Source organism: Typopeltis vanoorti, chromosome 6, assembly GCF_054136105.1.
Source record: "Typopeltis vanoorti isolate ZY-2024b chromosome 6, IOZ_Tvanoo_1.0, whole genome shotgun sequence".
Taxonomy (NCBI): Eukaryota; Metazoa; Arthropoda; class Arachnida; order Uropygi; family Thelyphonidae; genus Typopeltis; species Typopeltis vanoorti.
In genome coordinates, this window is record NC_143554.1 from 83,181,759 (window position 1) to 83,198,140 (window position 16,382).

At 35.9% G+C, this 16,382-nt stretch overlaps 1 protein-coding gene across 5 annotated transcripts in view; it reads left to right on the top strand.

Annotated features, from left to right (window-relative positions):
• Positions 1-316: 316 nt before the first annotated feature.
• Positions 317-16,382, top strand: part of Dpck (Dephospho-CoA kinase) — a 118,011-nt gene continuing 101,945 nt past the window's right edge. For 3 of the 5 annotated variants that reach the window (XM_090394959.1, XM_090394960.1, XM_090394961.1), the window contains exon 1: positions 1,849-2,242. The gene's annotated coding sequence lies outside the window, so the exon portion shown is untranslated. Of the gene's footprint in view, positions 1,637-1,848; positions 2,243-7,998; positions 8,067-16,382 lie in introns of those variants that run through there. The other 2 variants (XM_090394963.1, XM_090394962.1) reach the window with 2 other exon arrangements.

A 16,382-nucleotide genomic window follows, 5' to 3' on the forward strand; every position in this document is an offset into this window, starting at 1 on the left:
CGGTACTTTGAACCTTTGCAGTTAATTCTAAAATACAGTCTCGAGAACTCATTCCCAAATATTATAATATTACTGCCAATTTTCCTCACAACTGCTGTAAGTGTTGCTAGTTGTGAGAGGAGTTTTTCTAAATAAAATTGATTAAGAATTACCTACATTACTATGAAAATGACTTCGCCAGTGTCATCGACGATTTTGCTAACAGAAAAGCAAGAAAAATAACATTTTAGAATGTTGATATTAAAGCAGAGCTTCCCAAACTGTCTGTCGCGACACGTTAGTGTGTCGGCTGCAGCGTGAAGGTGTGTCGCGCGAACATAAAGCGTTAAACAGAATCGCTGAAAATTTCCACAGCGGAATCCATTTCGCAAGTACCGGTACGACCTTTAGTTAGCGCCGTCAAAATTATATATATATAAACTATTTTTTAATTATTTTTAACCTTTAAGAATATTTCATATCAATATATTTCGATAAATAATGGAGAATAAATGCAGCCGAATTCATCCCTGTGGTTTTATCACGCAGTAGTCGCTCGGTTCTTATTATCGTATTATTATCGTTCGACCAATAAAAATAAAGCGCACCACTTATTCATGCAAATGTTACTATCGATGTTTATTCTAATTGCAACAGTGGCGTACCCAGAGGGGAGGGGAGGGAAGGGTACCCGGGCATCCCCCCCCCCAAAGAAAAGGAAAAAAACACTAGAAAAATTTCCAAAAATCTTTTCCTAATTCAAATTCATTTTTTTTATTTATGTTGTGTGCTACTTATGAATTAGCGATCACTGCAGATGCTTAGTTATAGGTCATATGCGATGTGTAGTGTGTATTCGCAAAACGTCTACTCAACTCTCCCCCTCCTCCAAAGGTTAAATCCTGAGCGCTCGGCCCCCTCCAAGATTAAATCCTGAGTGCGCCACTGAGGATTTAATTCACGTTGCAGTAACTGCAACGTGAATTAAATCCTCAACGTGAATAAACGAAGAGCTGGTGCTCATATTTTATGTTTAGTTACTGTTAAAGCTTTATACAATAAATTCGCACAGTTTTATTTATCAAATTGGTGTTGAATTACCCATAAAATGGATAAGTTTCTAATTAATAAAAGAAAATCTGAAGGTGACATTTGTGATGAACAAAATGTATCGACTATAGAGGCAACTACGCAAGAATCAACTGTTGAACGGTCTGCATTAATACGGACCACGTGACCCATGAGAGGCACATCAGACTGAATTACTGTGCCGCGAAATTATGTTTGTCTAAAAAGTGTGTCACCAACATGAAAAGTTTGGAAAGCACTGGCTTAGAGGCTCTTGCACAGACACTTTAGTTACGCCGGAGTTTATGAGTCTTTGCATAAACTGTGGTACGTAGAAGGAACATGTGTCTTTTGTGTTATCTCAAAAAAAAAAAAAGAAAAAAAAATAGAAACTTAAAACGAATCTCATATAAACGGAACCGATAATTTGCACTTGAAGAACAAATAAAAAAAATTAAGAAGTGAATTAACTAAATTAGCACCTCCGTAGCGTAACTAAAAGAACAAGGGATTTGCTTTAATTTGAAATGACCTGAGTTCGATCTTCGTCCCTGTGAGAGGAAGCTTTATATGGAATTTTCAGCTTAAGGTAAGATATTCGATTTTTTACGGAAGTATTATAGTTTATCTTGTTGTTTTTCTCCAGGAAACTCGTGTTTTTCATCTCGCATGCATGCAAATTGCCAGGAGAACAACACACAATACCCAGAGAAAATTGCAATTTGGTGATGGTTGTAGGCGGTAGATGGTGTTAGTGTGACTGTGTGGTTGGGGAATAAGTAGGGTAGGTGGTGAGCTGTATGTGTGTGTTGGAAGCATTACGTAATAACGGTGAGTTCACATCTGTAGAGCAATCTGGGACGTTATACCCTCCGATGGAAAAATACCCGAGTTTTTTGAGGAAAAATACTAGTCGGACGCCTACAGTTGCAGAAATTTTTTTTTTTTTTTTTGCACTGAAATGTAGGCATGCGAATTGCCTGAGAATACACTCAACAGACGATAATACTAGCAGTGGGTGGTAGATGCCATAATGTAGTGACGTACTGGATCTGACGTTAGTGGACTGAGTATTACGGGGTTGGTGGGTTGTGTGTAGTGCTCTCCTGTTCAGTTATGAACTGTGGTGGTTTCACGTCTCATAATAAGTTGAATTTATCAATAAAGATTTGAAATACTGATAATACGAACTTGGGTAATGTATAACATTAAAATATTCTTGAATAAAATAAAACATACATGTTATCCAGTTCATATACCTTCGAACGAGATTTAACATGACAATTAAAACGCTTCCCGTTATTGCACTATTCACCAGTTCTGAAATGTATGTACAACTAACGTGCATTAATATTAACCATATGTGATATTTTCATAAGTATTTTCTGGGTTATGAAATATTCTTAAAAAATCGAATATCTTACCCAGAAAATACTTATGAACATATGGAAGGTCCATGCATTCTAAAATCAGAGGTAGAATGTGCATTGAACTCAGCTAAAAATGGTAAAGCCCTAGGACCAGATAGAATACCGGCAGAAATAGTAAAGTTATTAGAAGGTGACAACATTAACATATTAGTAAAGCTATTTAATAAGATCTACGATACAGGCATATCCCTCAAGACTGGTTACAGTCGACCTTCATCATGCTACCTAAAAAAGTAAATGCGAAAACTTGTAATGACTATAGAATGATCAGCCTAATGAGTCATGTTCTCAAAATGTTTCTGAAAATAATTCAAAAAAGAATATACAGAAAATGTGAAGACACCATCAGTGATACCCAATTCGGCTTGGGAACAAGAGAGGCCCTTTTCTGTTCTCAGATCTTATTTCAAAAATGTATTGACCAAAACAAGGTAATATTCATTTGCTTCATCGACTTCGAGAAAGCATTTGACAAAGTCCAACATGCTAAAATAATTGTACTATTAAAAAGAATTGGATTAGATGGTAAAGACATCAGGATCATTGAAAACTTATATTGGAACCAAAAGGCATCTGTTCAAGTTGATGACATTATTACAGACTCCATTAACATCAAACGAGGAGTAAGGCAAGGATGTGTGCTGTCACCTCTTCTTTTTAACATCCACTCAGAAGCCATATTTCAAAAAGTCTTGGAAGAAAGGAAGGGATTAGTGTAAATGGTGAAATCATCAGTAACATCCGATATGCCGATGATACAGCTCTTCTGGCTGACAATATTCAGGATCTTCAAAATCTTTTGGATCTAATAAATGCAGAGAGTGAAAAAATGGGATTAAAAATAAATATCACCAAAACTAAATTCATGGTCATAAGTAAGAAACCAATTCTTAATTTAGCACTTTCTTTAAATAGGAAACAAATAGAAAGAGTGGCAAAGTTTAAATATCTCGGATGCTGGTTAAATGAAGATTGCAATCCAGAAATGGAAATAAAAGTTAGAATTGAAATGGCAAGAAAAAAATTTTCTCTTGATGAAATCAACACTGTGTAACTGCAGTTTAAACTTAGAGCTTAGAGTACGCATGGTTAAATGCTATGTATGGTCTGTACTGCTGTACGGTGTAGAAACTTGGACCTTGAAGACAACATCAATAAAAAGACTTGAAGCCTTTGAGATGTGGTTATATAGACGAATGTTAAAAATCCCATGGACAGCAAAAACGTCCAATCAGGAAGTACTGAAACAAATGGGGAAATCACGTGAACTTTTAGATACCATAAAAAGAAGGAAAACTGCATTACTTGGTCACCTACTTCGTAATGAAAAATATAAGATACTTCATTTGATTATAAAAGGGAAGATAAATGGAAGAAGAGGACAAGGAAGACGAAGAAAATCTTGGCTGGCAGATATCAGACAGTGGACTGGTATGAACTCTGAGAGACTGCTCAGAATAGCCGAGAATCGCTCAAAATTTGCCAAGGTGGTCGCCGACATCCTATCGGAGGTCGGCGACTCAAAGATGATGGCACTCAAAGAAGAAGAAAGAAGAAGAAGATATTTACATGTGAAGCAGTCGCGGGTTCAATTCTTATCACAACAGGGAAGCTTTAAAAGAGGAGCTTTAAAAGCATCTGAACGGCCAAGTTTTAATTAAATAAGTTTGAGATTTCGAATTTTCTAATTAAGTTATACGGTTTTAACGAAAATCTGTTTCAAAACCACAGTGCAAACCCAAAGCAGGCATAAACTTTTTTTTTTTTTTTTTTTTGGGTAAGACTGCCATCTTGCTTGTTGCAGTTTGATTATTGTTCCGAAGCTTTCAGTGACTGTTTAGATTTATTATTATTTTTTAGGCACTTTCATTGGTGGAATAGTTTTTAAGTTAATCCATCTGCAAAAAGCAAGATGGCATTAGGTAATGAATTTCATAAACCACTTGTTGATATTCAGAAATATCCATTTGGATGAAACAGCCTGCAAGTTGAAAAGCTAAGATACCCACAACTTGGTTATATTAAAGAAACAACTTTGGCTGTTGGCGTAAGACCCGAGTTCAATTCCCATCCAAGACATGAGGAACCTTTATCTGGTCTCTTTCGATTAAAGGTGAGTTAGCCAGTCTCATATAGAGGTAGAAGGTTTTTCACCCAGAAACTCAAGTTTTTCATCCCTCAGATCAGGCAAGCCAACCCTGTGAACATACGCAGATCTACAGCTAAGAATTCTTACGACAATATGTGGAAGAGATAGGGTCCTCACCGGATTTTGTTAAACCTTATTTCACCATGAGTCACATCATGGTAGTTAACCTCCTAGACAGGAGATGACACATGAATGGGATATACTCTATAGTTTTGTGGACGGTAGGTCTTGCGTTGGTAATTGGCTTACTTTTTTTTATAATAAAGTGACAGTGGAGTTGCATAAGGAAATTGGCTACTCAGTGATATTGCAGATTAACAGGAAATATTTAGTTGTTTGCTGATGATGTAAAACTGGGAAGAGCAATGATAAGTGAAAGTGATGCAGAGATCCTGCAGGAGGACTTAAATAGACTAGCAGTATGTGCAAAGTTAAATGGCTGCCAGTTTAATGCAGTGAAATGTAAGATGATACATTCTGGGAAGAAGAGATCACAAGCTGTTGATGGAACTGAACTGTAGGAAACTGATGAGGCCAAGTACTTAGGGATGATTGTGGATAGTGACTTGAAGTTTAGAAGGCATATTCAAAGATAGCCCAAACAGCACATCAGATTGTGGTTGTTGAAGAACATCGCAATGTTAAAAGAAACACTAGAGAATTCTGAAGAAGGAATAAAGATTAGAGGTAGACAGATATTTGCAATAAGATATGCAGATGACAAGGCATTACTATCAAACACTGAAACAGGACTACAACATCTGTTGAACAGATTACTGGAATCCTGTATCAATTCTGGAATGAAAATTAACATCAGAAAAACAAAGGTAATGAAAATAGCAAGGAAAGAGGCAAATATGGATATCAAAATAAATGGGGAAAAATTGAATCAAGTAATAACACTTCCTAGATATTTAAATGTCTTTACTTGATTCAATTTTTCCCCATTTATTTTGATATCCATATTTGCCTCTTTCCTTGCTATTTTCATTACCTTTGTTTTTCTGTCATTCTTGCTTTTATGTCACACAAGTGACATAAAAGCAAGAATAGCGATGGGAAGAGATGCCTTTAACAGAAAATGGAATTTATTCAGAAGTAAAATGGATAGAAACCTAAAGAAAAGACTAATAAAATGTTATGTGTGGAGTGTTGCTCTCTGTGCAGCTGAAACTTGAGACATTGAAGAAAGAAGAAATTAAGATTTTGGAAAGCTTTGAGATGTGGATTTGGAGAAGGATGGAAAAAATCAAATGGACAGATAAAATAACTAATGAAGAGCTCTTTAAAAAGAGTAGAAGAAGAAAGGAGTCTGTTAAGGAGGATAAAAAGAAGCAAGGGAAGCTGGATCAGACATATTCTGATGGAATGGAATCATCAGCGATATCTATTTTTCCTTCAATGGTCCAGAAAAAGACCCAGAGGAAGAGTAAGGAAAACAGTGCTAGATGACATGCTCAATGGAGACAGGTACACAACCTTGAAAGAGAAGGCTCAGAACAGAAGAGAGTGGAAGGAAAGTTTCTGCTACTAAAAGAAGAACCTGCTCAATTGCAGAATACTAAAGAAGAAGAAGAACGTACTAACAAGTAGAGATAGAGAAGTTATTGACCCCCTTATAAGGCTTTAATAAAGCCACTTCTGGATTACTGTGCACAGATCTGGTCACCTCAGTGGTGTGTTGATAAATTTTTAACAACTGGCTCTTTTTATGAAAAATTTGATTCTTTACAAAGTTCTATTGTATCTTCAGATGTCTATGTTTCTGCTTCTTCAAATTTTGTCCTTTTAATGTTTAAGAAGTTTTGTTCTCCTTCATTTTTTCAACTAATGGCTATCCGCTTTTTCGACCACAAAACTCTAACTCTGATTAAAATTATTTTAATTATTAAAAAGAAAAAACAAATGAAAACATATATTAAAGAAAATTTTCCTATATTACCTATTATCAAATGAAATAGAACAAAAAAAAAAGTAACACTAATAATACCACTTGTAGTCGATCAAATGACCAGAGACTGTAGCCGTCGCGATGAATTTTTGTATTTATCGATAGTGCAATGTTGCATTTCCAAGAACTTAGAAGAACGTACTAACAATGTTGCAAGTTCTTGAAAATTTGCCGAAAAATAAGGCATTATTGTTTATTCAAATACCCAGTTTGGGAGTTTTGATAATGTGTTTGTGTTTTAATGAATACAGACATTGTATAGTAAATAAAATCGTTTACAAATTCCCGTTCGTAAATTGAGTTTGTGTTTTGTGAATTCTCCTTTATGAATTTATTTTTGATGATAATAATAATAATATATGTAAGTGTTTATTATACAATTTCAAAATATTTACGAGAAAAAGTATATACCACCATTCATCATGTATCCTTTCATAAAGAATTTTAATAACTGGCTCGCCCGACTTAAAAACATTAACAACCGGCTTGCTAAATTTGAAAAATTTTAGTAACACACCACTGGGTCACCTGGATTCAGTGGAGATGAAGTGGTGGTGAAAAGGATCCACAGGCAAGTGACAAAGATTGTAGCTGATCTATGGAATGCTCTCTGTGGGAATAGATTGATGGTCTTTGGTTTAAAAACTAGCTGATAGGCAAAAATGAGGAGACATGATAGAAGCATATGTTATCAAAGGAGTTTTATAGGATAGACACTGTAGACTTTTTTTCTGTTAAGTCTGAATGACAGGAAGGTTTTTGATATTTGATTACTGGATTGGATTGTATATCAGCTTTCTGATAAGCTATTAGAGTGGTGTAGCAATGTGAGTGTGATTAGTATCAGGGGATAAGAAGGTGAATAATTTGAAAAGGTGGATAAATGTATGGGGATGTCAGTTGAATGTAACTTTATGTAAGATTTTGGAATTGCTGAAGGGAGGCTGCATTCTCTATTGGTGGAACTATACTAGTGGAAGTGTAGGAGGTAAGAGATCTTGAAGTGATTGTCTTCTGAACTTCAAATTTCTATCAGCTTACTGATAGAAATTTGAAGTTTCTGAAAAGTTTGTGAAGACAACTCAGAGGTTTGCTCCAGTAGGGAAGAGGATTCACCAGAGATAATGGTACTTCCATTGCAAGTATAGTAATTCCGTTATATAAAGCCCTAATCAGACCATATTTGGATTACTATGCTTAGATCTGTCACAAATTTGAAAGGGATGCAGTAACTGTGGAGAAGGTGCAAAGATAGACCACAAAAATGATCTTGGTACTGCAGAACATTGGTAATTTTAATAGACCAAAAATATCTGCAGTCTGGGGGGGAAATACAAAAGGTTGATGTGATTGTTTTTAAATTTTTAGCTATTGAGAGATATTTTCTGGATTGATAATGGGGAGATTTTTGATATGTTTAGAATGAAAAGAAGGGACAAAGACAAGAGGCTGTCCTTGAAAATTATGAAGAAAAGAAGTGAGTAAGAAGGTAAGAAGTAAGTTTTTTTGCATTGAGAGTGGTGGGGGGGGGGCATGAAATATATTGCATAAGAGGGTGGTGAAAGTGCAGACAATTAAAGAGTGGTGTGATACTTTGTATTATCTGAGACAGACCTCCCACGATTAGCCTTATGACTCCATGGAGGTCTGGAATAATAATGATGAAAACAAATGTTTGATATTACTTACTAATTGATAGTCAGTAGTACTTACTAATTAACAGATACTAATTAAAGCTGGAATGCTGTCAAATAAATTAATTTGGAAGAAAACTGATGAAAGGAAACTAGTAAACATGTGAACCTAAATATGTATCACCACATAGTATCCTGTACATCCCTTGAATGGTACATATTGCTAGTGGTTACCATACTGACTCTCCAACTAGATGTGGGTTCTAACCCACTGTGGTTGTAGATGTGAGATGAATTTCATTGAAATTCATCTCACATCTACAGCCTGAAAGTGGCTGAAAAAGTTCCATGTCTAATCTGTAGAGTACGAATTCTGGATTTAAATAACCCTAAGCCCACCTATAGGGTTGATGTACAACAGGTTCACAACCTTCCATGGGGGGGAGTCACATAAAAAAAAAATCAGAATTTGACAGTGGTTTAAGCAGTAGTATTCTGCAATCATTCTACCATTGTCAACCCACTATTAAATATTCTTTTGTTCTAAAAATCACATATTTATTTAAGATTATGCAGAGATTGCTTTTAAGATTCTGCTGTATTTTTTTTATTTATATATATATATATATATATATACACGTTAAAGATACCAAGCTATTTTAAACCTGGTTTTACTCCATTTCCCAAGTAAGCAAACAGACAAGTAAGTCAAGTTTGCGCCTGCAAGTAGTGCAAGTCTGGGTGACCCCGCACGTAGTGCAACTCGTGGTAAAGGTGGAATAAGCTCTGATCACTATTCTTAATATTTACCCTTAATGCAAAGCACATCTCCTGGAGGAGATGTATGATGCTATGTATTAAAGGCAAGGGGGCCACTACCCAGACCGGTTTCGACCTTTATTGAGGTCTCATCAGTGGGAGCCAGGCTTAGCAATACTAAGATTTAAGTAATACATAGCTTATAAGTATTTTACCAAAACAAGTTACCATAAGGTGCTTTGACCTTATTAAATAAAAATCTCAGGATGAGAGATAGATGTAGAAAGTTTTTTTCTTGGGTATAATATATGTTAAAGATGCCAAGCTATTTTAAACCTGGTTTTACTCCATTTCCCAAGTAAGCAAACAGACAAGTAAGTCAAGTTTGTGCCTGCAAATAGTGCAAGTCTGGGTGACCCTGCCCAGACTTGCACTACTTGCAGGTGCAAACTTGACTTACTTGTCTGTTTGCTTACTTGGGAAATGGAGTAAAACCAGGTTTAAAATAGCTTGGCATCTTTAACATATATTATACCCAAGATAAAAAACTTTCTACATATATATATATATATATATATATATATATATGTGTGTGTGTGTGTGTGTGTGTGTGTGTGTGTTACTTCCAGCAGACATGAGAAGCAGCAGGGCCTATAGCAAATGAATGCTGTGTATGTGGATTGGGGTCAGAGTAGTATCTTGATATTCTTTTTAAACAGTTGGAAGTTGTAGTCCTTTGGAAATGCTTCATGAGGGGGACTATTCCATATAATTGAGGAGGATGGAATGAAAGATGTCTGGAAGTAGGAGATTCAGTATGCATTTCAACTGGAAAGGGATGTTGAGCATCTGTAGCTTGAATTCCTGTAGAGCTTGCAAAAAAAATGGAAGGCATAATATTAGGATGCTAGTTCTGCTGAACAGTTGCCATGGAAATATTTGTAGGAGAGAGGGAATGCAGAAACGGATCTTAAGACATTAACTAACTGAACTGCCCTTGTCTGAACAGAATCAAGAATTTTTAGGAAGGTCTTAGGTGCACCACCCCAAATACGAGAGCAGTTTTCCAAGGTTGACCAGATTTGGGATTTATACAGAGTAAGTAAATAACTTGAGTAAAAAAGGATGCCAAGTTTTTTGGAAAGTGAGGATGTTATAGAAGCGATGTGATTATGGCAGGAAAAGTTTGGACTAAAAGTCTGTCTCATTAAAGAGAACTGGTCTTGACTGTTCAGCCGATGCACAAGTAAGTTAGAAGACCTAAGTTTTTTTTTTTTTTTTTGCTAGAAGACAGCCAAAACCGTGTTTTAGAAATATTGAAAGTAACGAGGTTTGTCTTGCCCCAGTCAAGGAAATTGTGGTGATCAGTGTTCAGGGTACTTATTTCAGATGATCTTGAAGCTTGAAATTTTTGTGCACTGTAAGGACTTGTTGTATGAGTAGGATGAATGGAGAAATTGTGAATAGGGTTTACAGTCGGTGAGACAGTGAGAGCAGGTATATAAATCAGGAAGAAGCTAGATAAAATGACAGAGCCCTGAGGGATACCTGCATTAACAGGAAAGTCTGAAGAGAAAACTCATTCCACCATTACATATAGAGATTGATCGTATGGTTCTATTAGTTTTCAACCAAATAAAGTGCATTTTCGATACAATACTAAATCCATACCCATATGGTATGGATTTTTTTTTTCTTTCAAAAAAAAAAAAAAAAAGCATATTTCAAGCACAAATCATATGTTCAAGGAAGGTGTACAAAGGTTCACATCAATGCCATTGATGGTTCTACTGAAATGATGAGGGCTTGCTACTGCAAACCCTAATCAATTATTGGAATAGGAATTCTGTAATATGAAGGAACTAAGAGCTGCAATTCTAAGAGTATAATGAGGATGGATATCAGGTAAGCAGATGAGCAGAAGGTAATTTGCGACCCTAAAGTCTTCTGAGTAACACAAAGAGGAAGGGAAGTTAATTGATTTGTGTGATGCTTACAAAAACAGATTAAACTTTTTAATTAATCATTTTAAACTTAACTAAACAAGGTAAATAGATTAAAACAATTATTTCTCAATTCCATGGAGGATTTTCTTCTCTGACTTTATCCAGGGTTGTTAAGGGTCAAAGCTGTATAACTAAAAGGAGACCTCCACATAGCCTTTAAACGAATGTGGACCTTTAAAGTAACTGACCAAGGATTCTGACCTAATGTCCAATCCTCACCTTCTTGTGGTTATCTCATGGATACTAAATGAACGAGGATTGATTGGCAATTTGGGATTTAGCTGACCAAATTGTATTCTTATAGGCTTAAAGCACAATGCAAACTGATGGTACAACATGACAGAACTTGATGCTGGCTAAAGCATCACCTTGTTAAACAAGGCCCCCATTGTTTTTGACAGGGAATCAGGGCAACCATCAAAAAATGAGCTACTGGAACAAATCCTAAAACACATTCCAGCTCAACATCACCAGAGTTCAAGATCGGTACTATCAACATAAGAAGCCTGAATGGCAAAGAAATGGAGCTAACAGAAGAACTGGATAAGCACCAAATCGACATCATAGGGGTGACTGAAGTACAAAAAAAGACAAAACTGGTGAAATGTTTCTAAGCAATAAATACAGTGTTATATTCAGGCAATAACAATCAGAGAAAAGAATGAGTAGCTATATTATTCGACACTAAATATGAGGATAATCTTTTGTAGGCAATATCAAGTAGAGTGATGTGGGCAGATATCAGAATGGGGAACTGGACAATGAGACTTATTTGTGTTTATGATCCCACAGAAGGTTCTACTAGGTAAAGTGGAGAAATTTTTTGAGGCTTTAGAGAAAGCAACTAAAACAATGAAAAAGGAAAAGTTGGTCCTTTTTGAAGATCTAAAAAGCAGAGGAGTAGGAAATGATTGCAGACACACAGAAATATTTTGGGAAAACTTGAAGAAAAGAGCAGTGGCAAATGCCTGTTGAATTTCTGCTCAGAACATGGGCTGGTTATTACTAACACAATGTTCCAACATAAAAATGTGCACAAATTCACATGGAGAGAAGAGGCAAGGAATAAGAAAAGTTGCATTGACTATGTTATTGTTGATAGTGATGTTTTCTCCCTGGTGCAGGATACCAGAGTGTACAGAGGATTTGAAATTGGAAGTTATCACCATATTATTATTTTTAATCTTTTTCTTCTTTCTTCCATCATCTATGTGGATGATGATGAGGCTGAATGAACTCTTTCCACTTCTGTCTGTCCCTGGGGAGTCTGAACAATTCTGTCCAGTTTGGTATTGCTTGTGATTCGGTTTTCCGGTCCTCTTTTATTTTGTCTAACCGTCCAATTCTGGGCCGCCCTTTGGATCTTTTACCTTCCATTGTTGTAGACAGGGCTTTAGTTGGTAATCTTTCTGTTCCCATTCTGGTCACATGGCCAAACCATCACAGTCTTCTTTCTTGGATTTTGTCTGTTATTGTTGTTTCTTGTTTTAGTCGTTTCCTTATATCTTTATTTCTTAGTCTATCCAGCAGAGATACTCCAAGTAATCTTCTTAGCCAACCCATTTCAATAGTTAATAACTTTTTCTCTTCAGCATTTTTGAGATTCCAGCATTCACTTCCATAGAAAAGTATTGGAAGGACCATTGTTGCATAGATTCTTACTTTTGCTACCTGTTTGCTGTCTCTTAACATCTATATTTTATTTAGTTGTCCAAAAGTTTGGGATGCTTGGCTAATTCGTCTGTTTATATCTTTTGTAATTTCACCATTGTGCTGAACTATTCCTCTGAGGTAGGTGAAGTTTTCTACCTGCTCTAGATTGTTACTATCAATTTCAATTTTCAGATTGGTGTTTCTTTTTCCTATTTGTATAATTTTAGATTTGTTTATATTTAGGTTTAATCCAAATTTCATACATTCTTCCATTATTTTATCAGAAATTCATTCTAGATCTTCGTCTGTGTTTGCAAGTAATACAATGTTGCCTGCAAATTTTAAGTTTGTTATATTTTCCCCATATATTTTGGTTCCGGAGTCTTCTTTGTTTAAGGCTTTACTGGTTGCTTCTTCCAGTGTAAGATTGAACATGTTCGGTAACATATTGCATCCCTCTCTTACTCCACTCTCTGTGTGGAACCAGTTGGTTAAGATGTCCTCCATCATACTGCACTTTCAGATTTCTCATATAGATTCTTTATTATTCTTATAGTTTTGTTGGGAATTCCAAATTCTTTCATAGTTTCCCCTTTTTATTATTATTTTCATATTATTACGTGACACCTCCAAGGAGTCCAAACACTCATTGAGGGAGGGCACCTACTCTACAACTCTGTCTCCACTACTCAATCCACCAACTACACCAATGCCATTCACCACCCATTACAGCTACTAATATTTTCACAGACCATCACAAACATCCATGCTCATGGCAGGATTCAAATCCACAGCCTTTTGGCTGGAGATTGGAAATGCCAACTGCTCAGCCAGCCAGGCTGGCATATTGAAAAGAACATGTAAGAAAGTTTTAAAGCGAGTAAAAGTTGAGCAGCTCTCAGATGTGAACTGTAGACTAAAATACACAAGCATTATTCAAGAAAAAATGAAAGGAACTAAACCTTGATGATTCAGTGGCAAGCACTGAAGAAAACACTGATTGATTCAGCTAGAGGCAAGTAGTGAGGTTGTCTGTAAGGATAGAAAAATCAGAACTCCATGGTGGACACAGGAAGTTAGAGGCAGTGAAGGAAAAGAAGAAAACATATCAAAAGTTCCTCGCAAATAATAGGGAATATAGAGACAAATGTAAGAAAGCTAAACATTGTAAAACTAGCTAAACAAAAGTTGGGAAGACTTTGGTAAGAACATAGAAAATAAATATCAGGATGGTGGCAAAATATTTTGGAGGTTGTTGAATTTATTTATTTATCGTATGGCTTGTATACATGGTTAAAAGACAATAAGATAATAATAGAAAATACACATGAATATAGATAAGATACACATATATGATAATATAAATAAAAAAGAAAGTAAAGTATCTACATTCAGGCAAATACAAATATGAAATTTATGACAAGCATCAGACAGAAGATATTTTAACATTTAGGTTTTTAATCCAGTTGATCGCATCTTGGGATAGGTCCAAGATATCCTTAAAGTCACCTGGATATGCCGTCAGCTCCCATTCTTGTACTATATGGTGAATAGTTTGGGTCTCAGTTCCACAGAGTTGGGATTTGGTATCTTACCCCCACTTTAAAAGTAAGTCTCCATACACACCATGGCGTCTATGAATCCTGTTAGCCGTCATCCATATATTCCTGGGCAGGTCAAATCCAGATGGTTTTTGGAAGATGTTTATGTAATTACAAACTTCAGGTGATACTGCTTGGGACCACAGTACTTCCCACCTGCTCACCATACTGTCATTCTGGCTAAGAAGATTATGGGTGGTTTTTATGGCAGCATCTGGAATAAATTCATGTATTGGGAGGAACTATTGAAACGAGCTCAGAAATGGACGAAAGAGTGCTAAAATAATTGGAGATGATAAAGGTGACATGAAAACTGGAGAAAATTATATCCTTGATAAAATGATATCACAGTGGTAAAAAAATACTCAACAGGTATGCAAATTCATGCTTGAAGTAGAAAAAGCCATCAAAAGCTTGAAATGTGGAGATGCAGAAGTAGATGATATCTGACCAGAAATGCTTAGGTGGAGGTATAAAAGTCTTGCAGTCACTATACTACATAGTTCAGAAGGCCTGGACAGAGGGACGAATTCCAGATGATTGAAGTAGAGCTCTCATAGTAGTATCCATATGTAAAAAGGGAAATAAAACTGAATGTGAGAATTAGAGGTATTTCCATGGTAAGATTTATGCAAATATACTTGACGAACAGTTGTGAAGGAATGTGGAAGGGAAACTTGGTGAACAACAAGCTGGATTCAGGCCAAATAGAGCCTGTCAGGATCAGATTTTCACTTTACAACAAATAGTTGAGAAATTGTGGGAATATAACAAAGATCTGCACTTCTTAAAGAACACATTTCAGATTCTAAGAATAAGTAAGTACTGTTTGATGGCTTCTGAAATCAAGATATAGTTTCCAAGACCTGCAAAAGGCATATGACAAAGGTGTCAAGAGAAAAGCTATTCAAAATGCTACAGTTATATGGTGTCAATGGGCATTATATCAAGCAACACTTAGTCTTTATTTGAGTTGTAAGTCAGCAGTTAGAATTGAAAGAAGTACAGGAAGATGGTTTGATGTTAAATCTGGTGTCAGACAAGGTTGTACATTATCCCCTGTGTTATTCATTATATATATATGGATCATATTATGAAGGAAATTAGTATTAAACTTGATATCAAAATTGGAAATGCTAATCTCATCTCCATTCTCTCAAGGCAAATAATCTCCAGAAGTACCACCACATACTTCTTGTGGCCCCTCTGCCAGAAATAAATTAAAAGAATCTTGAACAACTTAGATAATAAAAAAGATTTCTGATAGGTATATCTCCTTTGCTGCCCAAGTTGCACTCCTGAACTAACTTTTGTCCTTTATATCTTACACCCTATTATACTCTGCTACATCCACCTCACAACATGGATGCAAGTCCATTTTCAACCCATTAAAAAAAGAGAGAGAGAGAGAGAGAGAGAGTGAGTGAGAAATATACAATCAAACTGTTGGTCTATTAATCTCGCATCATTGCTCACTAAAGTAATGGAAGAAGTCATCAACATTCAACTTTTTCATCACCTGAAGAAATATCTGCTAATGAGTGACTCGGTGGTTCTAGCACAGGGGCCTTCTCAGCAAACTGACATCTTATGGTGTACCTTTCTTGCTTTGTAATTGGACGATCAGTTTCCTGTAGGTCATTCACTACATGTAATAGTAGGTGATGTTCTCTCTCTTAAGATTTGTGTACTAATGCTAGTGTTCATCTTTTCTTCCACCTTCTTCCTCATTTATCTAAACACTCTTCTCTTGCTGACCTCGAACCCTATCCATAGTTTTGCTGATGATAGAATGCTCGATTCATCGTATACAAACTTTGCAGTGCTCAAACATTCCCAGCTTCAAGATCTTCAATTAATTTTCTAAACATTCCACACACTATTTTTCAGTGGAGTGATGATGATGACAAGCTGATGATAGAATGCTTGATTCATCGTATACAAACTTTGCAATGCTCAAACATTCCCAGCTTCAAGATCTTCAACTAATTTTCTAAACATTCCACACACCATTTTTCAATGGAGTGATGATGATGACAAGCTAGTCACTTTTATTGCTCCCAAAACATAGTTCTGCCTTTTTTCCTCACAAATAAAGAAATCTTAGTTCTTCTTCCCTTATTTTTGATAACTTTTCATCTGTTCAGATACT